Source organism: Hyaena hyaena, unplaced genomic scaffold (assembly GCF_003009895.1).
Source record: "Hyaena hyaena isolate Hyena2069 unplaced genomic scaffold, ASM300989v1 scaffold_388, whole genome shotgun sequence".
Lineage (NCBI taxonomy): Eukaryota > Metazoa > Chordata > Mammalia > Carnivora > Hyaenidae > Hyaena > Hyaena hyaena.
The window spans coordinates 1473518-1501334 of NW_024081021.1; the positions used below are offsets into that span (position 1 = coordinate 1473518).

The 27817-nt window shown below is 40.8% G+C and overlaps 1 long non-coding RNA gene across 1 annotated transcript; it reads left to right on the plus strand.

Annotated features, from left to right (window-relative positions):
* LOC120244633 lies at positions 1–27322 on the plus strand. Its single transcript, XR_005531593.1, has 6 exons — positions 1–314; positions 10617–10699; positions 10789–10927; positions 16122–16167; positions 18346–18447; positions 26917–27322. It is a non-coding gene; the product is annotated as an uncharacterized LOC120244633 (long non-coding RNA).
* Positions 27323–27817: the final 495 nt, after the last annotated feature.

Genomic DNA, 27817 nt, shown 5'->3' on the forward strand with positions numbered 1-27817 from the left:
TGGACCTTCAGCTTGTCTGGTTCTCACACTTGCCTAAGCCAAACATGGCCTCTGTGGCTCCATGGTCAGGAACAGATGCAGATGCTGTTTAAATGCTTCCCAGGGGTGGACTGGCTCCATCGCCTACATTCACTGGCGCGTTGTTAGGCAGCCGGGCAGCTCAGAAACTGGTTTAACACTAAGCTTATACATTGGTCTCTGTAATTTTCACGTCCGTCAGCTGATGGATTTTCCTCATTCTCGTGAAAGACGGATTTCTATCAAGCTGATCCATCGACCAAGTTGTTTATGCGAATTAGGACAGACTGAGCGAGGTTAGTTCCTGGCAAACATATCAATAGGTCTCCAGAGGAGCCGATTTTCAATATCCTTAATCATGCTGCTTTCCTTTAGGGTGCAGTCATGCTCACCCTCACTTTTCTTCCTCTATCAGAATCCCTGCTGTCAGGAGAAGTCTGGAAACTCGGCCACCATCAGGTGTAAGTGACTGAGAAGGCATGACTGCCCCCTCCTAAGAGCTTTTACTATTTATTAAGGGTGAAGGCTTGAAAGGTTTGACGTAAAGGAACAAATTCAAAATGAACCGTATTCATCAGGCAGCTCAAGGGAGGGTGCGGGTAAGGGAACACAGCTGCTCAGAGCTTCTGATGTCACCTCCTGCAGAGATGCCCGACTCACCGAGGTGCATCTCCCCCTTGGGGCTCCTGCTTGGCCTCATGCTGCTTTCTGCTCTGTGAACACTGGTGGTCTCACGGGAGGTTGGAATGGAGCAAAGGGACCTGTGTTATTTGAGATCTAAGTGCAATAGGAAGTGACCTGTTTGCTGAAGTTAAGGCCCTGTAGGATTTGAAGAGCCACCCTGGATTTGACTGATGATCTGTTTTAATTCTCTTCTCAAAGATGGCACCTCCGACAGTGCCGTTTCCATTCAACAATTCCTGCTACAGAAACAGAAGCCAGCAATCATTTAGAGGGAAGTTTTCCTCGGAACAAACGACTGTGTCCCTTGATGCAGGGCAGAGACATTCCTTAGAAGGCTTTCTGTTTGAAACAGACAAGGTCCCAGCCTGCCTTTCTATCAGAGAGATGAAAACATCATAGCCTGCAGTGGTTGAGGGTGCCCTGGAAACTAGACTCCTTAGCCCGGAGGTGCAGAGATGGGTGTGTGTGTTATATTTATTATTTACTGAGAAACCTGTCCAAATACTGCATTTTAGGAACTGGTAGGAGACACTGATGAAAATATGAGTACCCAAGGCATGAAAGAGCCTTTGAAACCAGGACAGACTTTCATTAGAGCCTACCTGGGGTCTGTGGGCAAGGCGGCTCGTATGCACTACACTCCCAGCCTCACAAATCAATTTTTAAACTTGGTTTAGACTCTGGGAAGCAGTGAAACTGGGGATTTCAAATGAGTCTTTCAGTACAGATGTGTCCATAATAGAAACCACTGGGCAGTGGGGCATAATTAACCATCACTCCTTCCCTGAGACCGCAGAATGGCATTAATTTTGCCAACTGGGCTTGACGTGAATTGGCTAGAATGTCTGAGTAGATTTCCAGCTGCTGCTCCTGTAGCTCTGGCTTCCAGCGCTATCTGCATTCCAAATAAAACGAGGCCTGAAATAGATGTGTGATACATGTTCAAAGCTATTTTTAATCAATGATCACTTAGTTCGCTGTGAAAGATTATCAGCAGGTCACAATCCATTTCGGATTTTGCTGTGTCCTACGGAACTGATCTAAACACAGAGTGACTTCAGTTTTCCCTGCGGGCCCTGTGCTTCATCAGCTCTGTGGATGAAGGGGAGGGGGGCACTTGAGTGGACAGCAGATGTGCTCACAGTTACAAGTACCAGAGCTGGAGGGTCATCTACTTGGGCTAAGGCCCTGTTTGAGTTTGTCCTGGTCCCACAGAGAGGTTTTGTCCAAGAATCATAAGCTCAAGGATTTTGTCTCCTTAACATCCATCCTGAAATCCACCATGCCACTGTCCAGGCAGCCAACCAACTTCAATTCATGGGATAACTCAGAGAGGAATGTTTATTTCTCATTTGCTAACCCCCATCTAGATGTGAGAGTACTGTGAGCAGTGTACATTTCTTATAGAGAGGATCTCCCTGGAGGCTTGAGGCTTCTGTAGGGACAGTTGCCAATATCATCTGTTAGTTGTCATTGTTGTTGTTTAAATAATAGCACCTTATGTTTATTTAGCATGCTTACTGTTTGCAAGCAAATCTATAATCTCATTCGCAAAAGGCGTTTACGTAGCATGAATGCTTCAATGCTTATAATTACATATTAATTTTGTGTAACAGAATATGCTAATATTATTTTCCCCTCCCCTAGTTCCTCCTTTTCTTTTTCCTTTTTAAATTTTTTTTAATGTTTTATTTATTTCTGAGAGAGAGAGAGAAAGCGTGAGCAGGAGAGGGTTAGAGAGAGAAGGAGGCACAGACTCTGAAACAGGCCCCAGGCTCTGAGCTAGCTGTCAGCACAGAGCCCGACACGGGGCCTGAAACCACAAACTGCGAGATCATGACCTGAGCCGAAGTTGAGCACTTAACCGACTAAGCCACCCTGGTGGCTTTTTTCTATAATGTGCCTTTTTTGATCCAATTATTTTGACTTCCCCCCCACCCCACATGAGTTGGCAACTGTATTTCAGTTTATCCCCAGGAACATTCGTCTTGGTGCTTTATCTTACTACTCAAAAAAAATAAATAAACCCACTGTCCTTTATCCATAATATTCATTTTGCCCTCTTTTCTTCATCTTCCCCAAATATTACTTTGTAATTTCCAAAAACATTGCTGTGGTTTATTTAGAGTTTAAATGTGACTTTATCTTTTTTTTTTTTTTTTCAAATAAGTTCTCTTAGGTACATTTCTTTTCTCTTCTTGAATTTTATAAGGATTGATCTGTCCCTCTGTCTAGAAGGTTTGATTGTCATGTATGTGAAGGAAGTGGGTAGGAGCCTGGAGGTGAACATGGATTTCATATAGGCTTTAAAAAAAAGCCACAGATAGGGTGACCAACTATCTTAGTTGCCTGGGACTGCCCTGGTTTAGTATTGAATATGCCACATCCCGGGAAAAGTGGCAGTCCTGGGAAATTGTGGGAAATTGTGATGGTTGATGCTCTAGCTCCCGGGATGGTCTGCAGCAGGAAAGGAAAACCAAAACAAAAACAAAAATGCAACTGACCAAGAAGACAGAGCTTTGATCCCTCCAGTTCCTCTTTGCGCCTCAGTTTCCTCACCTGTTAATCTGAGTTCATTAGTTGTTGTGAGGATAAACTGAGTTATGTGTGCTTAGGATGTGCCTGGCACTTATTTTGGGCTTGCTGACTCTTAGCCGTTATTATGCTGTTTGTCTCCCTCCACTAGAATATAGAGAAAGGTTTGTGCTGAATGTCTTCCATTAGCTCCTTTAGACCCATGCACGGCCTTCTCCATCCTACGCGCTGAGCCAGCAGACTGGCTTATATCATCTGCATTAATAGTGCTTGCCTCTGGCTTCAGGTTGGGTTTTGTTAATGTGGAGCCCCAGCAGTTGATTAGGACAAGGGAGGAATGAGCTGGGGAATTTATTCCTCTGGGTCACATCGGGATGGCTGTTGGCCTTGACTGAAAGTCACAGATCCTGCTGGGTGGCCTCTCCACAACCTCTCTCACCAGGCTCCAAACCACTTCTTCCCTTTACCCAAAGTGCCCAATGGTGCTCCCTGTGACCATCCCCTGTTTTCTCTACACCCTGCCCACACCTTCTTGAATTATCCCTGTGTTAAATTCCCTTCAGATTACCCAGTGTGGATGTGTTGTCTGATTTCCACAAGGACCTTGATGATAGAGGGAACTAGTTTGTTCACTGTATTTCCCCAGAGTCCTGGCATAAAGTAGAAGCTTAATAAAATTCTGTGGAATGAATGGAATCAGTGAATGACTGCACAAACAAGTGAGAGCTGAGGGATCAGGAGGTGTTAGCCTGTGCAGAAAGGTGGAGAAGAGTGTTCCAAGAAAGAGGCAGAATAGAAAGACTTGGCAGAGACAGAAAGTGACATTTTTCAGTAACTGAAAGAAATCAATTATGGCTGGATTGTGATGTTGTGAATGAGAAATGAGGCTGAAGAGGGAATAAAGGCCAGGTTCTGGAAATCCTTTTGTGTGTGTGTGTTACAGACTCAGGACCTTTTCCTGAGGGCAATGAGGAGGTAGCAAGGGAGGGAAGTGATATGACTGGATGTGGAATATTTCTTTTACAAAAATTACAAACATACAGTATGACTCTTTTCTAGAAGCCCATTGGTTCTATAATAAAAGTATTACAGCAAATCTGAAAAGTACAGTAAAGTACAAAGACAAATATATGTCACCTGAAGTTCGAAAACCAAGTGACCTAATATGACATTATATAAGTAGCAGCCATTACAAGAGCTATCTTTGTTTTAGCCCTACTAAGGGCCAGGAACTTTGTAGGTACTTTCCAGACATGCAGAGTATTAGGGCCATTTGGTATTAATGTTTAAAATACAGAAATTCTTCAGATTTCTCACCAATGAATGTAACTGTGGTTTTCTACCTGACTCTGTCTTTGAGGAAAGGCACAGGCTTTAGTTGTAGCCTTTCCCAGTCCCATGAACAATTTAGGCACTGGTAACAATCATCTGCACAGAAACAACACCAACTATTGTTTTCAAGTTTTTATTTTGTATAGTTTTTTTTTGTTTTTAGCAAAGATTTTACTTTTAAATTGATTTCTTTTAAGTTCATTTATTTATATTGAGAGAGGGAGAGAGCATGAGCAAGGGAGGGGCAGGGAGAAAGGGAGAGAGTGGATCCCAAGCAGGCTCTGCGCTGTCAATGCAGAGTCCGATGTGGGGCTCAAACCTGCAAACTGTGAGATCATGACCTGAGCCGAAACCAAGAAGTTGATGCTTAGCCAACTGGGCCACCCAGGCCCTGACAGATTTTTTTCTTTTTTTTAAACATTTATTTATTTTGAGAGACAGAGTGTGAACAGATGAAGGGCAGAGAGAGACACACACACACAGAATCCAAAGCAGGCTCCAGGCTCTGAGTTGTCAGCACAGAGCCTGACACGGGGCTTGAACCCACAAACTGTGAGATCATGACCTGAGCCGAAGTTGGACATTTACCTAACTGAGCCACCCAGGCACCCTGACAAAGATTTTATTCTTAAGTAATCTCTACATCCAATGTGGGGCTCAAACTCACAACCCCAAGATCAAGAGTTGCAGGGTTCACTGACCCAGCCAGGCAAGTGCCCCTACGTTTTGTTTTGAAAGAAGCCGAGGCTTACAGAAAAGTTACAAAACTAGTACGGAGACTTTTCATATACCTTTCGTCCAACTTTTCCTAATGCTCACATCTTACATAACCATGTTACAATGATCAAAATGAAGGAACTGACGTTAATATTGTACTATAAACTTCAGACTTTATGCAAATTTCATCAGTTTTCCCACTACATCTCTTTCCTGTCTCAGGAGCCAGCCACGATCATTGCATTTGGTCTTCTTTAATATGGGACAGTGCCTCAGCCTTTCCTGGTCTTCCATGACTTTGATACTTTTGAAGAGTCTGATCAGAGAGTTTATGGAACGTCCTTCAGTTTGGGATTTCCTCATGTTTTCTCAGATTAGATTGTGATTATGCAGTTTGGGAAGGATTTTATAGGGGTTATATACCCTTCTAAGTGTACCACATTGGTGGGTAAATGAGTCAATGTATTTCATTACTAGGGATGTTAACCTTGATCACTGGTTTCAGGTGGTATCTGCCAGGCTTCTCTGCTGTACAGTTACTGTTTTCCCCATTGTAATTAGTAAATAGTTTCTGGACAATATTTTGAGACTATATAAATATCCTGTATCTCTTCAAACTTTCACCCACTAATTTAAGCATTCACTGGAAGATCTGGTCTGTAGCAATTATTACTGCAGAATTTTTTTTATGTTAATTTATTGAGAGAGAGAGAGTGAGAGAGAGACAGAGAGACAGAGAGACAGAGAGACAGAGTGCTAGCAGGAGATGGGCAGAGAGAGATGGAGACACAGAATCTGAAGCAGGTTCCAGGCTCTGAGCTGTCAGCATAGAGCCCGACGTGGGCTCACACTCACTATCTGTGAGAACTCACCTGAGCTGATGTTGAACACTTAACTGACTGAGCCACCCAAGCGCCTCGTTACTGTAGTGTTCTAATAGTGATTTTTCTATGCCCCTGATTCCTTATATATTTCTAAATTGGAATTCTTCTGTAAGGAAGAATTGCCCTTTCTTTGTTTACTTACTTAATTATTTATATACATCAATATGGACTTGTGAATATTTATTTTATTCTTCAGATTATAACCTTATACTATCATCATTTATTTTGTGTTGAAAGTTTATCTAGCTTTGGCTACTGGCAGCTCTTTTAGATTGACTCCTGTGTCCTTTATTTTATTTTAAAGTTTATTTATGTATTTTGAAAGGGGTCGGAGGGCAGAGAGAGAGGGAGAGAGAGAATCCCAAGCAAGTTCTCTGCTATCAGCGTGGAGCTGGACTTGGGGCCAAACTCACAAACCATGAGATCATGACCTGAGCCGAAATCAACAGTTGGACTCTTAACTGACTGAGCCACCCAGGCACCCCTCCTGGGTCTTTTTGACAGAACCATATTTTGTTTTAGAGCACATCCTTATTTCTGACACCACAAGATACTTCAGCCACCTATGTTTTTTTTTTTTTTTTTAATTCCTAGACTTTATTTTTTTAGAGTAGTTTTAAGTTTACAAAAATAGTGAATAAAAAGTACAGAGAATTTTCATATACCTGCCTCAGTTTTCCCTATTATTAACACCTTACACTGATATGGTATATTTGTTACAATTGATGAATCAATGTTGTTACATTACTATTACCTGAAGTCCATAGTTTAAATTAGGATTTACTCTTTGTGTTTGTACATTCTAGGGGTTTTGACAAATGTACAATGTCATGTATCCATGTTACAGTAACATACAGACGAGTTTCATTGTCCCAAAAGTCTCTGTGCTCAACTAATTCGTCCTCCCTCCTCTACCCCAAACTGCTGGCAATCACTGATCCTTTTACTCTCTCTATGGATTCGCCTTTTTCAGAATGTTGTATGGTTGGAATCATACAATATGTAGCCTTTTCAGACAGGTTTCTTTTACTGAGCAATAGGCATTTATGGTTCTTCTATGTCTTTTCATGGCTTCATAGATCATTAAGAAGTTTTATTTCATGAAATATATAGATTCCTGCATGCAACAATGTCATGCGACATTTACAAAAATTGTCCAGGTACTAGACTATAAAACAAGTCTCAATAAATTTCAAGAACTGGGAATCTACAGACCACATACTTTAAGCACAGCCCAATCAAGGAATAAATCAATAACAAAGGATAGCTAAAGGATAACTAAAAGAAAGATACCAGGCTGGAGAGAAATGAAACACTGACTAACAGTATTTCTTAGAAGCTGTAGCTATATCGAGACAAAAATATTTTTAGTGGTGCTCGTGAGATAGTCTATACATCTAAAAAAATTTATTTTTGAGACAGAGAGAGCAGGGGAGCGGCAGAGAGAGGGGGAGACACTGAGTTTGAAGCAGGCTCCAGGGTCTGAGGTGTCAGCACAGAGCCCGACGCAGGGCTTGAACTCACGAACTGAGAGATCATGACCTGAGCCGAAGTTGGACACCTAACCGACTGAGCCACCCAGGCGCCCCAGGATAATCTACACATCTTGACTGATTCTTGATCAGGAGTTCCCTTGAACTAGGCTAATTTTGTCTTTCTCCCACGATTCTCTGTAACTTGGGCATATTACCTAAAGGTGACTCTTTCCTCAGAATCTCTAAATTTCAGGATTGTCTTTTCTTTTTCAAATTACCCTAAAATCCATTTTATCTTCCTGAAAGTAGCTGTAAGTATTGGTCCTCCAAGCTTGTTCTGGTCAGGCCCGAATCTGGGTAGTCCTTGGGATGCTAGAGTTATCCTGAATTTAATGTAATAGCAGAAAACAAGGAGCTCACTGGGCTATCCTGGTCAAGGTGTCAATGACTTGTACTTCTCTGTGTGTAGCTGTTTCAGAAGCTTGTGTTAGGGAATCAGAAACATAGCTCATTTCTTTCTGTTGCTGTATAATATTCCATTGTATGGATGTACCACAATTTGTTTATCCATTTACCTATTGAAGAACATCTTGAGTGCTTCCAGGTTTTGGCAATTATGAGTAAAACTGCTATAAACAGAAGTTTTCAACTCATTTGGGTAAATACCCAGAAGTATGAATGCTGGATGATATGGTGAAATTATGTTTAACCTAGTAAGTAACTGCCAATCCATCTCCCAAATTGGCTGTGCCGTTTTGCATTCCCACCACTAATGAATGAGAGTTCCTGTTGCCTCACATACGTGTCAGTGTTTGGTGTTGTTGGTATTTTTGGATTTGAGCCACCTTAATTGCTATGTACGAGCTATGATATTTAACTGGTCAAATGCAATTAAGAAATGCCATCTGAAATGTATGATGAAGGTTGTGACCTGAGAATCAGATTTCTAGGAATTGGGAAAGGTGCCTAGAAGAAGCATAGTTGCAACAACAACAACAACCACAAAGGGAGGAAAAGTCACCCTAGAATGATGGCGAGATCTATCTGAAAGCACAAATAAAACTTAATTCCCAAGCCTAGGGTCAAAACAGTTTCCTCCAAAACTGAGGAAAGAAATATACCAGTATTTTTTAGTATTGGGCATCTTCTTTCTTACATCTTAATTTTGGTTAGCTGGAATTCTTCTTCAAGTACCTTTTTCAAAAAAGGTAGCTGGATAGTGTATTTGATCATCCCATGAATATTGGAAATGCCCTCAAGCATAGAAGATAAGCATGTCATAATGATGGATGGATATCTGTTGTACTTTTCTGCTCAGTGTCATGTTTTTGTTTTTGTTTTCTGATTGAGGAACATTTCTACCCCCCAACCCATGTATTTTTGGTGCAATTATCACTTCAGAGTGAGTACATACCTAGACCTGGTTGAATGTGATAACCTGTCCACAATGATTGGACTGGGTGGATATATAATCCAAACAGGGCCAATAAGGATCCTTGAATTAAATTACATGTATGGTCTGTGAGCTATACGGATGTAGGGTTGGGATGCCAGTGGCCATCTTTCCTGTCATGTGAACTGTCCATCTAGAGTAAAACAGAATGAAGCCACCATAAATAAAACGAAAGAAGCAAACAGAACACAAACAAGCAGGTCTGAGAGACAGAGAGAGATCAAGCTGATGGGAAGAGAATGAGGAACCAAAAATGGTCCAGGTGAATAGTTTGAGATCTTTGATCTAGTTGTGCTTGAAGTCTTACTCACACAAACCAATAAATTTCCTTTGTTTTTCTTAAGATAGTCTGAATTGGTTTTCAGTCTTTTATAACTAAAAAGAGGCATAGGATTGGTGTTAGGAATAAGCCATTGTTAGGGACAGACTCTACCATGAGGATTTGGATGGGTCTAAGTGCGGCACAGGATGGAGAGGACCCCCACACTCCCTCCCATATTAAGAGCAGGAAACTTGACAATCTTTGTTATGCTCTTCTGAAATGTATCGCTCAAGGGTCACCTGTTGTTTCTTTGGACTCAGATCACATATCTGCTGAGACTGGAACTTTAGAAGAGTTATCAAAATTTTAGGATGCTTTCTGCTTCTTACATATCTTTCATGAAAAGAAAAAGCTTCAACATAAACTGATCCCTTTGAAAGAAGGAAGGAAATAGTTTGTAACTTTGTTAAGAGATGCCCTTCCCCTACTTGGCTGTGAGTGGTGATGTAAGACCGCTGTGGGTCAGATAATCACGTACCTCATGGAACTTCAAAAGCCAATAACCCTGCCCTGAGCTGAAGTTAGTGGTGGCTGAAGTGGAGAGATGGGAGATAGCAGGGGCCGTGATGGGACTCAGGAGGAATTTGAGAAATCTGGAGCCTGATCCTTTAAGCCTTTCTTCCAAACTGTCCTGCTGAGCATTTGCTGGTGGTGAAGTAATAATTCATTCTCTAGTAAACAGTCGTTCAATGGCCTCAGCTTGGGCACAGCACTGATTAGCTATCATTTAGCTGGGGAGTCATTTAGCTGAGAGCTAAGACCTGCTGCTAAGGGACAGATATGCAAAAAAGTCTGGTCTGTAATCAAGGACAGGATAAGACAAGATTTCTGGTTTTCACTTACAGAAGTGGGCTCAAATCACTAGACGGCTAGGGTTTAAAAATAATTGAATTGGGGCACCTGAGTGGCTTGACTGGTTAAGTGTCTGACTTTGGGTCATGAGTTCGAGCCTCCCATCGGGTTCTACACTGCCTGCTTTGAATCCCTGTCCCCCTCTCTCTCTGCCCCTCCCCCCTCTCAAAACTAAATAAACATTTAAAAAAAAAGTATTGAATTGCTAGAGAAACGACAACTCCAGAGTGCTTGAGATTGTTAGGTTTCTAAGGCAATCCCAGGTCCTTGTAATAACACCATACAAAAAAGGGACGCTAAGGGGCGGGACCTCCAGAAGAATTTTTGTTCTGCATTCATTTCAGGCATGCCTTGGAGAAGAATGAACATGGGGTGATCTGTCTACAGGGAAAAGCCTGCTCGGTCAGATTGGTTCCACTGCCAAGATGTAAGTTATTCTACACGGTATGCTGGTCTTTCCAAAAGGACTTTTAATTGAAGATATGCTGTTTTCTTTCCTTTCCTTACTACGTCAAGGAGGTGTAGGGGATCATTACAGTGATCATTTAAACTGCTGGTTGTTGGATCAAGAGGACACAGATGTGGATGTCAGAGATGTGTGCATCACCCAGAGCTCCAGGACGTGAAATGTGACGCCGGGTTGTCTCTCTTGGGAGTAAGTGCAATTTCAGTTACGTATTAGTTAGAAAAACACTTGGTGGAGGCACTTTTGAAATGATATGTGCAGAAAACAAATGGATAAAGAAGTAAACAAATAAAATGCAGAAATAGACCTGAAAATACAAAGAACAAACTGATGATTGCTAGAGGGGAGGGAGGGAGAGGAATGGGCAAAATGGGTGAAGGGATTGGGGAGTACAGGCTTCCAGTTAGGGAATGAATGTCATGCGAGTGAAGGCACAGAGAATATGGGCAACATACAAGTATGCTGTATACTTGAAACTAATGTAACCTCATGTGTCAACTATACTTCAATAAAAAAAGAAAGGTAAACAAATCTTTACTCATTTTTATATTTATTACATGGTAGAATGGTAATATTTTGGATATACTGGTGAAATAAAATATATTATGAAAACAAATGTATGAGATTAGATAAGCAACTTTGCTCTCTTGTTAGTTTAATTTCTCTTTCTACCCACTGGGTACGGGGATGCTGTGTTCTTACACAGTTTAATTGCTTATCTATTACAAAATACACCTACATAATTTTGAAGAGAAAGTAATGATTTGTATAAGCAGACAATGGGGGAATTTAAAGGGATAATCTAGTCTAACTCACCATCTCCACTTCCATTTTACTGCTGTTTAAGGTCACAGTGCTAAGGAGGACCGGGGCAGGAATCATCATCATAATAATAATGATGATGAAGACCGAATAGTACTGGCAATTTTCACAAATATCATTGCATTTAATGTTCACAAAGGTCCTCTGAGCCTCCTATTATGATTATAGCCTGTTTACCAGTGAGGAAATGATGTTTTGGAAATGTCAAGGTATTTGTTTAAAAATATTATATTAAATCCCTAAACTTTCGGTCTAGTACTTCCTCTATTACTCAACGAAACCTCACTGGTTTTTGTTTGCTCAATTGCGTTCTAATTAAAAATACGTTTCAAATTTTGGTCTAGACCGATCTTTTAAAAAATTATGGTAAAATGAACACATGGTGTCTAGCACCAGGATCTGATTTCCTATATTTCTTACAGTCTATATCACATGTAATATTTCCCATGCTCCTTGATATTACACTGCTTTGTGTTATCGTCTAGTTTGTGTGTATGTGATTTGTGTTGTCTGAGCAAAACGCTTTTTCTCTGCTCAAAATCTATTAAATTTCTTTTGCACCCTCCCTTTGTGACTTCTCTTAAGTTCACCCAAACTGTTAGCTCTTTCCTGCCTAGTCCAGGGCAGACTGCCAGGTTGTACATGTCATGCATTGGGCTGCTCCTGTCAAGCCATTGCAGCAGAATTTGTGCAAAAGTCTTGCCAACAGTGTCTTGCAGTGTCATGGCCTCTGCTACTAATGCCTTCCTTCTCTTCCTTTCAAAATGATGCTCAGGTGATGTTTCATGGGTGGACCATTTCACCTCCCTTCTATGTGCAGCTAGGCTTTTCTCATGGATTTAGTAGAAGTCAACAGCTAACTTTGCACAGTCAAAGGCACTCTCCTCCTGCTCCTTAAATCTCTTGCTCCTTTGGTTTCCATTAGGGTCCCTAATGGAAGCCATGTAATGTTGAACATCGATGAGGGCAAAGAGTCATGTCTTTGAAAGCGGGCTCTGCCATTTTCTGGCTGGGTCAGTTAGGCAAACTTCTCCAATCCCATCTTTGAAATGGTGTCATGTTGCACATACCTTCCTGGAAGAATTGAGAAAATGGAATAAGATGAGAAAGTAAAGTGCCTAGGATTGGGTTTACTAAAAAAAATTATTTCCACTTTTATTATTCCTGTAGATAATTCTTTCTTTGGTTGGAGTTTCTCTTTGTGTTCATGTTAACTGCTTAGTCACATGTCACAAGCTCATCAAGGCTGCCTCTCTTTTGAAATGTTCTAAGTCACCTGTTTTGTTTTTGCCTAAGCCCTGTATTTCCTGAGTATTATTTTTTAAATTGATTTAAAATTTATCTTTTATTTTTTAGAGAGAGAGAGAGCACAAGTGGAGGAGAGGGGCAGAAGGAGAGTGAGAGAGAAAATCTTAAGCAGGCTCTTCTCTCAGTTCAGAATGCATTGCAGAGCTTGATCCCACAACCCTGGGCATGACCTGAGCTGATATCAGGAGTCAAACACTCAATCCACTGAGCCACCTAGGTGCCCCATGAATTTACTGAGCATCTTGCTCTACCTCTCTTTTTAATCATTTTGCTTCATTCTTTTTCTAAGAGTTTTACTGCCTACTACTCTCTGGCATCTTTAGATTGGAGACATCGTCCCTGCAGGTCATTCCTCTGACATTTTTAGTCACTTCATATTGTCACAGTAGTTTGCTAGCTCCACATATAATCTGATACATCGGTCCCCAAGAAGTCCTTTTGCTAAGATAGCAGAAAAATTATTACCTATCACTTACGCTGATACATTCTGGTCGTTCTGTTGGCTTATTTTCTGTTTTTTTTTTTTTTTTCTCCTAAGCTCTTAGAAAATGCATTCACATAAATATAGTTCAATTCTGTATCATTCATATTAACTTCATAGACTGTGACTGATAATTTCTAATTCTATCCTCTTTGGTAGTGGGGCTATCAAGATCCTCTACTAATTCTATTACTTTCTTTTTTATATTCAGGAAATTCACTATTTATATTAATCTATAACAACAACCATAAATGAATGCTAGTATTCAGAGATACAAAGATAAATAAGATTGTCCACCCTTCAAGGAACTCATAATAAGTAAGTTGTCCCTTTCTTATCTCTTTGAGAGATATTCATATCCTCCCTAAACTGAAACAGGAAGAAATAGAAAATTTGAATAGGCTGATCATCAGCAATGAAATTTAATCAGTAATCAAAGAACTCCCAAAAGTCCAGGCCCAGATGACTTCACAGGGAAATTCTACCAAACATTTAAAAAAGAGTTAATGCCTCTTTCCCTGAAACTGTACAAAAAAAATAGAAGATGGGAAAACTTCCAAATTCGATTTATGGGGCTAGCATTATCCTGATACCAAAACCAGATAAAGACATGCCAGAAAAGAACTACAGGCCAACATCTTGATGAAGACAGATGCAAAAATCCTCAACAAAATATTAGCACACTGAATCCAACAATACATTAGAAAATCATTCACCATTGATCAAGTGGGAGTTATTCCAAGGGTGGTTCAATGTTCAAATTAATCAGTGTGATACATCCATCAACAAGAGAAAGGATAAAAACCATATGATCATTTCAATAGATGCAGAAAAAGCATTGACGAAGTTCAACATCCATCCATGATAAAAATCCTTAATGAAGTAGGTTTAAAGGGGATATATCTTAACATAATAACGGCTGTAAGTGAAAAAACCCACAGCTAACATCATACTCAATAGTGAAAACCTGAGAGCTTTTCCCCTAAAATCAGGAACAAGGGAAGCATGTCCTTTCTTATCACTTTTATTTAACATAGTACTGGAAGTTCTAGCCACAGCAGTCAGATAAGAAAAAGAAATAAAAGGCATCCAGATGGGTAAGAAAGAAGTAAAACTTTGACCATTTGTAGATGACATGACACAATATCCAGAAAACCCTAAAGACTCCACCAAAAAACTACTAGAACTGATAAATGAATTCAGTAAGGTCACAGGATATAAAATCAATACACAGAAATCTGTTGCATTTCTATACACTAATAACGAAGTAGCAGAAAGGAGAAATTAAGAAAACAATCCCATTTATAATTGCACCAAAAAGAAGAAATACCTAGGAATAAAGTTAACCAAGAAGGTGAAAGACCTATACTCTGAAAACTATAAAACTCTGATGAAGGAAATTAAAGACAACACAAATAAATGGAAAGTTAGTCCATGCTCAAGGATTGGAAGAACCAATATTAAAATGTTCATACCACTATCTATATAATGTTAATCAGCCATAAAAAGAATGGAATCTTTTCATTTGCAACAACATTGATGGATCTAGAAAGTGTGATGCTAAATGAAATGAGTCAGTCAGAGAAAGACAAATGCCATATGATTTCACGCATATGTAGAATTTAAAAAACAAAACAAATGAAGAAAAAAAGAGACAAACCAGAAAACAGACTCCTAACCATAGAGAATAAACTAAAGGTTACCAGAGGGGAGGTGCATGGGATGGGTTAAATAGGTGAAAGAGATTAAAAGTACACTGTGATGAGCACTGAATAATGTATAGAATTGTTGAATTACTATACTGTGCACCTGAAACTCATATAACACTGTATGTTAATTATATTGGAATTAAAATTTTTTAAAGATATTATATCCTTTTATTTTTATAATCATTAAACTTGGCCTCTTCCATAAATGATTATGTAGTCTTACATCCTTGGAATAATTCTCACTATCAGGTTTATCCTAAGGCTTATATTAAGGTGAAAAAAATAATTAAGATTCCCAGAAGAAGTGGTTTGTGATTTGGGTATAATTTGCTTAATATTTGCATATGCCTATTTTGAAAAGACTTCTTGGTTTCAAGTTAAAATTCTTTGGCTATAATTAACATACTTGCTTTATGTTTGGCTGCCATAGTTAATATAGATGGACTATTCCAGAAACATAGAGCCAGAAGTGAGTTGATAGTTAAACTAGAAAAGAGAAGGAAAAAAAAGGTCTCAAGAAATCTTCTAAGACAGTAATAGCCCCCGTCTGGAATTTTCCTCTCTTCCGCAGGAGCTTTTGCAGTTAATTAGAGTGCAGTGTGACCAAGGGAGGTCTGGCCTACATGGTGCAAGTTGACGGTTTCTCGAAATCTGCCCCATGCTCGGTTATTTCCCTTACTTGTCTTTGAGTTAGAGCATGGAAGAACTCCCTGTCAAAATAGAAATGTTTAGCCCTAGAATTCTACTGCCACGAGAGACCTCACATATCATTATACCACAGAGGTTCTCAAGCCTTTTCAAGTGAGAGAATCCCTTTTTGACTTCAACATATCTGGGTTTCTCATTCAGTCAGATTTATGTTTTAAGTAGCATCCAGCGTACAATACATATTGTAGCATCCATGGACCAGAAGGTGCACAATGACAATATGCCCCTCTGAATTCAATAATCACTTACATGAATTTAAGCTTTATTATTCAGAACGGTAATTACATAGATTTGAAACACATAACTGTATCTATATGAGTGTAACATGTCATTTATTTCATCTATGGCCTTCTAGGTGTACACATGGATTGGGAGAGCCCAGAGATCTGCAGACGTCCAAAGTGAGACTTGCACATTGGGAATCCATGATCCAACCGTATTTATTTATTTATTCATTCTCAAGTTAGTTAACATACAGTGTAGTCTTGGCTTCAGGAGTACAGTCCAGTGATTCATCACTTGCATATGCCACTGATCTAATCTAATCTCCTATTTTAACAGACAAAGATAAATGTGATTTATGGAGATTAAGTGATTTTCTAAGAACCTAATTAACTAGTGGCCGAGTCCAGTTCATTGACACCTTTTCTGCTGTCCTGCAACGGGCTTAAACTTTTCTGAAATTATCACTCATCTAGATCAGCAGAGTGAAGTAACATAAATGAACTAGCCCTATACCACACACAGAAGGGCACGCTCCTATACTTATCAACAGCAACAAAACATCTTCCAGGTGATTGGATTGTATATAGAATTCTTGCATAAATTGTCTAACTTGACAAATATTTCTTGAGGATTGCAGAGGGAAGCAGAGACCTGTCTTAGGGACCTTTTAACCATAGAGTAAATTTAGGAAATACTGGCTTTCTGGCCACAGCAAATACCTCCCCCCAAATGATGAGAAATTTTTAAAAATCTTAAATATTATGGATTTCCAGCAATGAACAGGCACAGAAGTCAGCAAAAGTGGGCATCCTCAATTTCTGCCAACTAGGGAGAAGCAGTTCTGGCTGCTGAGTTGAGAAAAGAAATGAGAAAATTCACCAGCCAACTAATGCATTATATTATTGGCAGGCTTAGGAGGAGGCCTGTGTCAAAGATATTAAAAAGCCATTCCATGTTAGAATGACTCGATTCAGTTGGGGAAAAATGAAAAGAACAATCTATATTTCTTAGATATTTTTAATGTTTAGATATAGAGGGTGTATCTACAGTAGTCAGGTGTCTCTGAAGGCCAAGGTTTCTCTGAGCGATGGATACGAGGTGAAAGGTGGTGCTGATGTGAATGCGGTTCAAATCCACTCTCTCCCTGGATGACCCATTTCTGCCAGTAGTGCATTGGTTTAAAAAACTGTTGGGTTCCAATAGATTAGCTTTAGGCCTCTCCTGATCTAAATGACCTTGAGGAGTCCAAGTGAATTCTGATTCCTGTGAGCATTTGGGTCATTTTGGGGGTAGGTCTTGCATGGTCCAATCATATCTTTCATGTGGATATAGTGATACTGATGGGTCATTCAATGGGATCCAACATGTCTTAAGAAGATCAAGACTGCTTATCTGGATGTTATTGTGTGTGTCTATATTTCCACAGAGAGCATCTAATCTTATGAGCAAATGTAATGATTTAGAACTGTGAGTTTCATAAGGAATCTTAGCGGGGGATAGAACTGAACATGAACAGATCCATTCCCAACAATGGAAGCTGTAACTCAACCTGCGTGTCTTTGGGAGATGGCGCATCTGAGTCTTAGAGAAGCAAAGAGTAGATCCAATGGGTGTTGACAGAAAAGCTGTATATTCAGATCACGATGAATTCTGTAGCCCTTGCAGCTGAATATAATAAAACTGGGGTCCAGAGAAGGCTGCTTTGCATCCATGTTCCCCTACCCTCTCATTGTCCAGACTCTGGGATATTGTAGAGAGGGACCGGTGTTGGCCTGGGAGCAGAATCCTTTCTCTTGCCCATTAACCCTCCGACAGAGCAGCAGGGCTGGCAGCCTTCCCAAGGGCAGCTCTGAAAAGTGGGCTGGGCGGCTGGAGCATTTTCACCGCAATCAGACTCTGTTGCCTTGGTAAAGTCCCCACGCATCTGAAGAGTGGCTCATCTGCTCCCCGCTGGGGGGCTCCAGTGCTTAGCCAGGCGTGGCCCCCACGAGAAACCTAGGCTACTGGCAAGCTGGTGCCGGCTCAACTGTGAACCCTGAAGAATAAGCAAACAAAATAGTTTTATTCACTACCTTTCCAGGAGGGCGAATTCTTAGAAAAAGAAAAAGCGGTCATAGGAGAGTTTTCAATGTCAAAGGCCCTAGGGCTGGAGTGGCAAGTTATGAGTGGGGAGGGAAAAGGAGGAAACGAGGGGATGGGGTAGGTATGGGGAGAGATTCTTAGCAGTTGCCTTGGGTGGACAGAATGGTGTAAAAAAGATTTTAAGGGTGTAGACTTTATGATATGCTGTGGAAAACCCTCTCCCCCTGCTCCCTTATGAAAATCACTAAATCTCTACATTCTGCTCTTTCCAGTGTGGGAGCCAGGAGCCATATGCAGACAAGGAGCCGTTCAAGTGTGGCTGGTCCAAATTGAAATGTGCCTGGGATTTTGAAAATGTATATGAAAAAGAGAATGTAAAATACCTGTGTCATTGATACCTTTTTACAACATTGTTGAAATGATAATGTTCTTAACATATTGGATCAAAGTACATTATCAAAATTAATTTTACCGGCTTCTTTTTATTTATTTTTTTAAGACATGTAACTACTAGAAAATTTAAAGTTACCTTTGTGGCTCACAATTTTATTTCTATTGCGTACAACTGGTCCATATCATTCTTCAAAGCTTCTGGGGTTGGATTTGTGCTTATTTCAGATTGGTATGGGCAGTGTGCAAGGCTATCTAAACAAACGTTTACATTCACGTCTATTGACGGCCAGAATCGAAGGGAGGATCAGATGTGATGTCTCAGGCTCCAAGGGGAGCACTTGTCACATGGGCTGAGACTAGGAGACGTTCCAAAAGATTCAAGATCAGAGAAACGCTCAGGAGAAATGGTGCCTGACTTAAATATGTCAAAGGGAGACTGAGTGTTTATTTGAGAAATGACTTGGAAGCTGCCCTAATTCTTTGTGAAGACAAGACTGAGGAGGAAGGAAGCATTTGGGTAAGTGGTGAGGCAAAATGGCTTGGGAAGGTCCCTTTAGCACTCTCCACAGAAGGCCAGGGCAGCCTATCTAAGGGAGCCCCTGGGTATATCTCTGGCATGGGACTATCATGTAGCATTGTGTATAACTCAGCTACGCAGAGAGCGCAATGGGGCCCTTCACTTGACCAGAATAGTGTCCATCATCTCAGTTTATGGCAAGAGAAGATACTTGTTCCAGAGTTAGGAGAGATACATAAAACTCTTCAAGAGGGTTTGGCTGATGCTCCAAGTCTGAACAAATTCAGGCCAATTTCTTATCCTCTAACTCCTGTGCCTTTGGAACCAGGCAATGAAAATGAATGTTCTAAATAATGACCCGAGGCGCTGCAAAAGCCTGAAGTGCCTCACAAATCATCAAAGGAAGATTAAATTATGTCCTGTACTTACCAAAGCCAAAAAGTGAACTAATAATATATTTTAGAAACGGCTGTTCCAGGAGCTGAAACTGAAAACGTGGTACTGATTGACCCCAATTTAACTAGGACATCTAGGTAACCAAAAGGCTCCACTCTTAAAGCTTCCTAGTTAATGGATGAATCTTTGCATCTTGATAACAGGTATGGAGAGCTTTTGTGTATAAGGTTTTCCTGGAGGCAGAATGGCTCATGATACCAGCATGGCAGACCAGTTGCTTTGGTTTAGTGGGGCTAGTCAGAAATACAAATTCTCAGGTCTCACCCTAGACCTGCTGAATGGAATTAGCATTTTGGCAACATCTCCAGGGGATTCAAAGGCACACTGAAGTTTTAGAATTACAGGCCCGGGGTGGATTCTAGCTCTTCGTAGGGGAGAAATCCTCTTACCTTAAAGAGGCCTCTGGGAGCTTCAACAAGTGCTTATTTTATGTTCTAGGCACTGTACGGAGAACTTTACATGGCTCAACTCATTTTAACCCTTCAACAGCCTGATGGACAGTATAGAAATGAATCCCATTTTACAGATAAGGAAACTGAGATACAGAACCAGTAAGCAATTTGTACAAACTCCCACACACTATATAGTGGAACCGAGATTCACATCTAGGCTGGTACTTGTTGGTTTTATAAGTACAGGTTATTATTTTGTCTGTCTTTCTTTCTTTCTTTCTTTCTTTCTTTCTTTCTTTCCATTTATTTATTTATTTACTTATTTATTTAAATTTTGAGAGACACAGAGAGAGAGCATGAGCAGGGGAGGACAGAAAAAGAGAGAGAATCTTAAGCAGGCTCTATGCTCAGCACAGAGCCTAACTCAGGGTTGATCCCATGACCTTGGGATCATAACCTAAACCAAAATCAAGAGTTGGACACTCAACTGACTTAGCCACCCAGGCGCCCCCTTGTCTTTCTTACTTAGGTTTTGAGCCATTTATCTGTAAGGTGGAGTTCTGTTGGTCTTGTCCACATGAGTTTTCTTTATCCTTTTCAGAAAGCCTGGAATTTCCTGCTTCAGAATCTAGACAATGGAATAACTTTCAATAGTTGCTCAGTTAATGACGTAATCCTGGCTGGTGGGTAGGCTTTCGTAGGTTACAATAAAAAAAAAAGACAGAAAAACAAAACTGAGACCCAAAAAGTTATCTGAAATTCCATCTTTCAGAAATAATATGTTAAATTTAGAGGTTTATTCTTCTTTTTTAATTTTTAAAAGTTTATTTACTTATTTTGAGGGGGTGGGGAGGGGAAGAGAGAGAGAACCCCAAGCAGGCTCTGCACTGTCAGCACGGAGCCAAAGTAGGGCTCCAGCCTATGAACTGTGAGATCATGAACTGAGTGGAAACCAAGAGTCGGATGCTTACCGGACTAAGCCACCCAGGTACTCTCCCTGGAGGTTTATTCTTACGTGACTCAAGATTGCTCAACGAAAGAGGACTTACTTTAAAGTGGGGAGAGGAGGGAGATAATGAAACCCCTCCTTCTACCCATCAAAGTCACCAAGCACAGAATCTCTGTTTCCCTGTTTTATTCCTTTCCTTTCTGCAGGCGAGTCTCTCTGCTTCCCCCTCCGTTTGCAGGGGAACTAAGATGGCCGCTCGAGCCCTGATTTGATAGTACCCTTCAGTTCACACGTCAGCAATCACGTCGCAAGGTCTTTGTGTCTCTTATTTCTAGCTTGCTAGTAAGAGAATTCCAGGCTCTTAATTGGTTTGTCATACTAATCAGTGAAAGTTAAGTGATTAAAACAGGGCCACCATTTAAAAAGGCCACCCCCTTTGGTAGCAATTTGGGGTGGGAGTTAATTCCGAACAGTGGATTGTGGACTAGGCAACATGGCCCAAATGTATCTACTACAATTGTTTAATATAAAATGAGATCATGCTTCCTATAACTACTTTTTTTTCACTTAATATTTTGCCAACATACTTCCCTATCTATGAATATTATTGTACCTCATCAGTTTTACTGATAGTGTAAAATCTGTCTCAATTTGATCAACCATTTACTATTGCTATGTATTCTTTCCCCCAAATATTTGCCATGAATGTTGTTATGAACAATCTTGTCAAAAATCAATGTGCCTGGTCTTAATTATTTTTTTAGGATAAATTCTTTTTTGTTTCTGAGTTTTATTTTACTTATTTTTGAGAGAGACAGAGAGAGACAGTGCAAGCCAGGGACGGCAGAGAGAGAGAGGACAGAGGATCCTAAGCAGGTTCTGCGCTGACAGTAGAGAACCCCCCATGAGGGGATCAAACTCCGGAATCATGAGATCATGACCTGAGCTGAAGTCAGATGCTTAGCCGACTGAGCCACTTAGGCAGCCTCTAGGATAAATTCTTTAAAAACAAAATTGCTAGGTTAAGAAGTATACACTTTTTAAAGGCTTTAAAACTACATACTCAAATTACCTTCTGGGAAAACTGCACAAATTCATACTCCTACCAGCGAGGTAGTACTCCTTCCCAACCCTCACCAGAACTGGGGATTATTCTTGTTTTCTTTCTTTTTTTTTTTTTTCTTGTTTTCTTTTTTTAAGTTTATTTATTTATTCTGAGAGAGAGAGAGAGAGAAGCTAGCAGGGGAGGGGCAGAGANCTTTCTTTTTTTTTTTTTTCTTGTTTTCTTTTTTTAAGTTTATTTATTTATTCTGAGAGAGAGAGAGAGAGAAGCTAGCAGGGGAGGGGCAGAGAGAGAGGGAGAGAGAATCTCAAGTCTGCTCCACACTGTCAGTGCAGAACTCAACAGGGGGCTCGATCCCATGAACCATGAGATCATGGCTTGAGCCAAAATCAAGAGTCAGACGCGTAGCCAACTTAGCCACCCAGGTGCCCTGGAATTATTCTTTTTTACCTTTGCTGATTTGATAGGCAAAAACTAAGGTCATTGCTCTTTTGTGTTCTTACTGAGGTGGAATAGTTTTTCATATATCCATTGGCCTTTTGTTTTTCTTATTTTGCAACACGCTTCTTTTTAAAAATCCAGCCATAATTTACACAGGAAAAAAGATGTCTGTGCTTGTCATTAAATGATCCTTACCTAGCTGCAACTAGTGACTTTTTTTTATTTGATTGCCTCCAACTAAAGATAAAACAGCATCACATTTCCTCCCTTAGGATAATATTATTTGAGTCTTAAAACAATAAGTAAAGCTAAGCCTGTAGTTTTCTCTACATCACTGTCCCTTAAACCCTTTACAGTGATGTTCTAGGAGAGGCAAACTGATCTTCCAAGCTATTTGATAAAATGCCCGAGACCAGAATAACCAGGTGAGTCGTAATGGTGACATTGGAGTGAAGGGAGAACGCGAGAGATGTCAAGTTCATCTACTCTCAGGGCAGTTAAAGTTTTCAAAGGAACAAAGTTTTTCTTATCACCCTGATCTCTAAGGAAGGGCTGAGAACTCTATGGAAAGCTCACTGTTTCTATTTCCTAAATCCTTGCTTTACATCCATCATTGAAAGAATGGATTCCTATCTCTTATTAAAGTTGCAGTCTGGGTAATTTTGAGTCTTCTTCACAATTACTGCCAGAGTCTTTGAAATGATTCAAGATAGAAGGTGTCTAAGGTACCAGATTAAGGAGAGAGTAAGCTCATTGAGAATCATAAGCTGAGACATTTGGACAATGCGCACAGCTCAGAGATGTCCTTCTGCATAGGTGGTGGCCTCTGTGGTCTGAGTCAGCAAGGGTTTCCCAAATTTGTCTTACCCTTGTGTCCTGGGCAAGGGCTAAACATAACCAGTTGTGTAAGGAGTTGACTAGTTGAATGGACACCAAATTGAGTCCATTGAGCACATTGAGTTATCTTCAAGTAACCCCTTCATGTTATTAAGCTTCAGTTCAAGAATCCTAACCAGATATTGTTTATGGCAACGAAAATCTGAACGTTTCAGGTCCTACATGCCCCCTGACATCCACAATGGTGGACAGATCAGCCCGAATTGGAAACTGCACACTCATCATCACCGGAGAAAAGGTGTAAAACACCAGACACAAATGACCATATCCAGTCTTCATATTCCCTCAATGGTCTCTAAGACTGGTAGCTAGTCTGCCCCTCCCCACCTCCCCTGCATTGCCCCTCCCTACCTGTTCCCTACAAATAACACACCTATTCCCTTGTTTAGCAGTCATTTTGTTAAAGTAATATATATTAAATTATGAGCCTTAATCATTCCAGAATAATTTGCATTTTTAAAATAGAAGACCCATTAACTCCAACTGATCCTCAATGTAAAAGCTTTAATTAAGTGTAGATGATTTTAAAATACGTATATTAGAACATCTTGGTCTTGAGGTGCAATTTATTGAAGGCAAATCAAGTTACTTGAAACCAAAAGGGACACTGTTTCATTCTCCTCTCTTCTGTAGACCATTTTAACTGCTTCTTTATCCACATGGCATGCGGATAAAGTTGTCCCATGTTCTTGAGATTCTACCTTACAGTTCTAGAGAGATATTGCCCATCCCTAAAAACCATTTGTGATTTGTGGAGAGGAAATCTGACTGGCACGGCCTGGCTCCCTTCATGGCCAAAGATGTGGGGATGACATTGGTCAAACATGAATACTCAGGTCCTGTGTGTGAGTAGGGGGCTATGTTAGTTAATATCTTACAGTCCAGGTGGACATCCTAAAAACTATCTCCTACAAGAGGTTTTCCTTCAGACCCTTTAAATCAGTTTTCCAAATGTTCCTGATCATTGGACCCTCACCTGAAGAGTCTGAATCCAAGGGTCTCATAGAGTCAGCCATTGTCTATTTTTAGTAAACACATCAGGTTAAGTTTATCAAGAACATGGGACAACTTTATCCGCATGCCATGTGGATAAAGAAGCAGTTAAAATGGTCTACAGAAGAGAGGAGAATGAAACAGTGTCCCTTTTGGTTTCAAGTAACTTGATTTGCCTTCAATAAATTGCACCTCAAGACCAAGATGTTCTAATATACGTATTTTAAAATCATCTACACTTAATTAAAGCTTTTACATTGAGGATCAGTTGGAGTTAATGGGTCTTCTATTTTAAAAATGCAAATTATTCTGGAATGATTAAGGCTCATAATTTAATATATATTACTTTAACAAAATGACTGCTAAACAAGGGAATAGGTGTGTTATTTGTAGGGAACAGGTAGGGAGGGGCAATGCAGGGGAGGTGGGGAGGGGCAGACTAGCTACCAGTCTTAGAGACCATTGAGGGAATATGAAGACTGGATATGGTCATTTGTGTCTGGTGTTTTACACCTTTTCTCCGGTGATGATGAGTGTGCAGTTTCCAATTCGGGCTGATCTGTCCACCAATGTGGATGTCAGGGGGCATGTAGGACCTGAAACGTTCAGATTTTCGATGCCATAAACAATATCTGGTTAGGATTCTTGAACTGAAGCTTAATAACATGAAGGGGTTACTTGAAGATAACTCAATGTGCTCAATGGACTCAATTTGGTGTCCATTCAACTAGTCAACTCCTTACACAACTGGTTATGTTTAGCCCTTGCCCAGGACACAAGGGTAAGACAAATTTTTCCTCAGCAGGGATTTGGCAGTGGTCCCCTAACACTTAGGAAGGGGTGCATATATCTTATGGGCATCTTGACTTATTGTTCCCCTTTGTTCATGATGAAACTATTTACGGATGCCTTTGGGAAGTTGTCTCAGTGTTCCATTATGATTACAATGTCTAGACTTACGTAGGGAGTCGGTGAGTTGTTAAACCAACTGGAAATCCTCTTTTGCTTTTTAAAAAAAATTTTTTTTTAATGTTTATTTATCTTTGAGACAGAGAGAGAGAGACAGAGTACGAGTGGGGGAGGCGCAGAGAGAGAGGGAGACACAGAATTTGAAGCAGACTCCAGGCTCTGAGCTGTCAGTACAGAGCCCAATGCGGGGCTCGCACTCACCATCTGTGAGATCATGACCTGAGCTGAGGTCGGATGCTTAACCGACTGAGCCACCTAGGTGCCTCTCTCTTCTGCTTTTTGAGTATTTAGTCTTATTTGATTTTCTTATTTCCTGTTTCCTTCACTATTTTCCTACTTATTATTTTGTGTGTATGGAGTTTGTGGGAGGTTAGCTCGTTATTATCTCCCCGGAAGGCTTGCTGTTATAAAGGGAAATATCTGATTTCTCAGGATCTCTTTAAGATCCTTCATGATGCTCTTTGCTTTTTTTTTCCTCAAGTTTATTTATTTATTTTGAGAGAGAAAGATGGGGGGGGAGAGTGAGCAAGGAAATGGCAGAGAGAGGAAGAGAGAGAATCTGTAGCAGGCTCCACATGGTCAGCGCAGAGCCTGATATGGGGCTCGAACCCATAAACCATGCGATCATAACCTTAGCAGAGGTCGGATGCTCGGATGCTTGCTTAGCCAACCGAGCCACCCAGGTACCCCCCTCCCCCCAACACTTCATGGTGCTCTTCTTTAAAGGAAGTCCCAACTGCTTGGAAGGAGGGGAAGACACTGAAAGTTGGAGGTGTTGGCAAACTGCTTAGGATCTGATGCACTCCTGCCTTTAACCTTTTATTGCCACATTAGTGATTCATTTTGTTGTTTTATGGGCTTCCCTTCCTCTGCCAGGGAGGTCATTTGGAATTTTACTCTAAGGTCCGGAGAAGCTGCAAGTGTGAGTTTAGTCCAGGTTGTCTGATGCAGTTGCAATTTTATCTGATGATCTGGGAAATAGTTTTAGAAAAGGAGGTTCCCAGGGTTGCTCCTGGAAGTCCAAGCCTAGATCCCTGGCGGAGCTCACGGGGAATACACATGGCAAGAAGGACAGAGCGGATTTCTTGGAACCAAAATGACCCCGAGGGTGCATTCTGATTGAGAATGGCTGGCTATGGCTCCCTGGCATTGGCATTTCAGCTGGGGGCTGGGAAGGCACACCAGAGCGAAGCTCAGATAAGCTATGTTTTCTCGATACCTTCTTAACGTAATGCGTGATTTGCCTGTATCACAAATTCCTGTTTGTTAAGTCTTATGTAGGTTTTCAGGGTACTTTGCAAATATGAGTTCCCAATCTCACTGCATCTACACGTTATCTCCGTTTATGGCTGGGCAAGCAGAAGCAAAAAGACTTACAATGGCTTGTCTGAGATCACAAGTTAGAGCAGCAGACAGAGCTTGTGCCTCTTCTGCCCGTCTGCCCTCACACTTTGTCTCAACGAGAGTTGAGAGTCGCTGCTGCCATTCACAGCTCCTTAGGAAAAGGGAGATTCAAATGCAGATGAAGGAAAAGGAATTGTTTCAGTCCAGTGTTCTCATAACATTTAATCCAAACCGGGGCCGCCGGGCTAACCGCATGCACGTGATTTAATATAGTCATGATTAAACTAAGTGTAAAGAAAAGGGGTGTATGCACAGTAAACGAACACCAATGCATATTTGGGGCGAAAACTGCTGACTTAGGCGAAATATACGTTGATTTCAACCATATGAACTGCAGTGACTGCGGTTTGTTTCTTTCTGTTCACTCAGGGATTAAATTGAGTTGAAGCAGCCTGGAACAGTCTGATGACTCTTCCTTCCAGCCACGGAAAGTGTCAGGTGTCCTGCGTCTCGCATCTGACATCCTATCGGTGAGGATAACAATCCACAACAGAGATCCTTTGGCTCCGTGGAGGTCCATCTACAGACTGATTTATGTTAGAGTTGTCAGTGACATGAGAAATAAATCAGAATAACGCAGAGCCTGCTAAGTGCACGCGTTTTGGAGACAAATGGCCTTAGGTTCGAATTCTGCTACTTAGTAGCGGTGTGATGGGGAACTCCCTGAGCATTGCATTTTAGGTGATGATTAGACAGCAGATGATAGGTGGGAAATAAAAGTGATAGTAGTGATAAGGAGAATTATTAAAGCAGCTATCATTAAATAAAGGCTTACTACACATCAGCCACTGTGCTAAGTGAGCTCGCATAATCTTTACAACAGGAGGAGGTGGGTAGTAATAAATATGTACTTAATCAATGTCAGTTGCTTTCTTCCTTGACTGAGCAAGTATTTATCGAGTGCTGGTTACGTGTCTGCATTGTGCTAATGTTGGTACTTCAACGTCAGAAAGCTTGTGACCGCTTCTCTCAAGGAGTTCTCGTTTTCCTGGGGGAGTGGGGAAGAAAGCAAAAGAAATGGAGACGATGAGAACTATCAGGGGTATGACGGGAGCAAATGGAGAGGAGAATACAAAGTAGACTGTGAGTCAGGGAAGGCTGTGTGGCCAGAGAGGTAGCTTGACTGCTAGAGGTTCAAGTGGGCTTGAACCCAAGTGGGCTTCTGAGCTCAAGTCCGGTGCCCTCTGTTATTCCCTGCTTCCTGGATGGGCGTCTTCACCGAGACAAGGCTTTACGAGGCTTATTCCCCAGGAAAGGATTACTTTAAGAA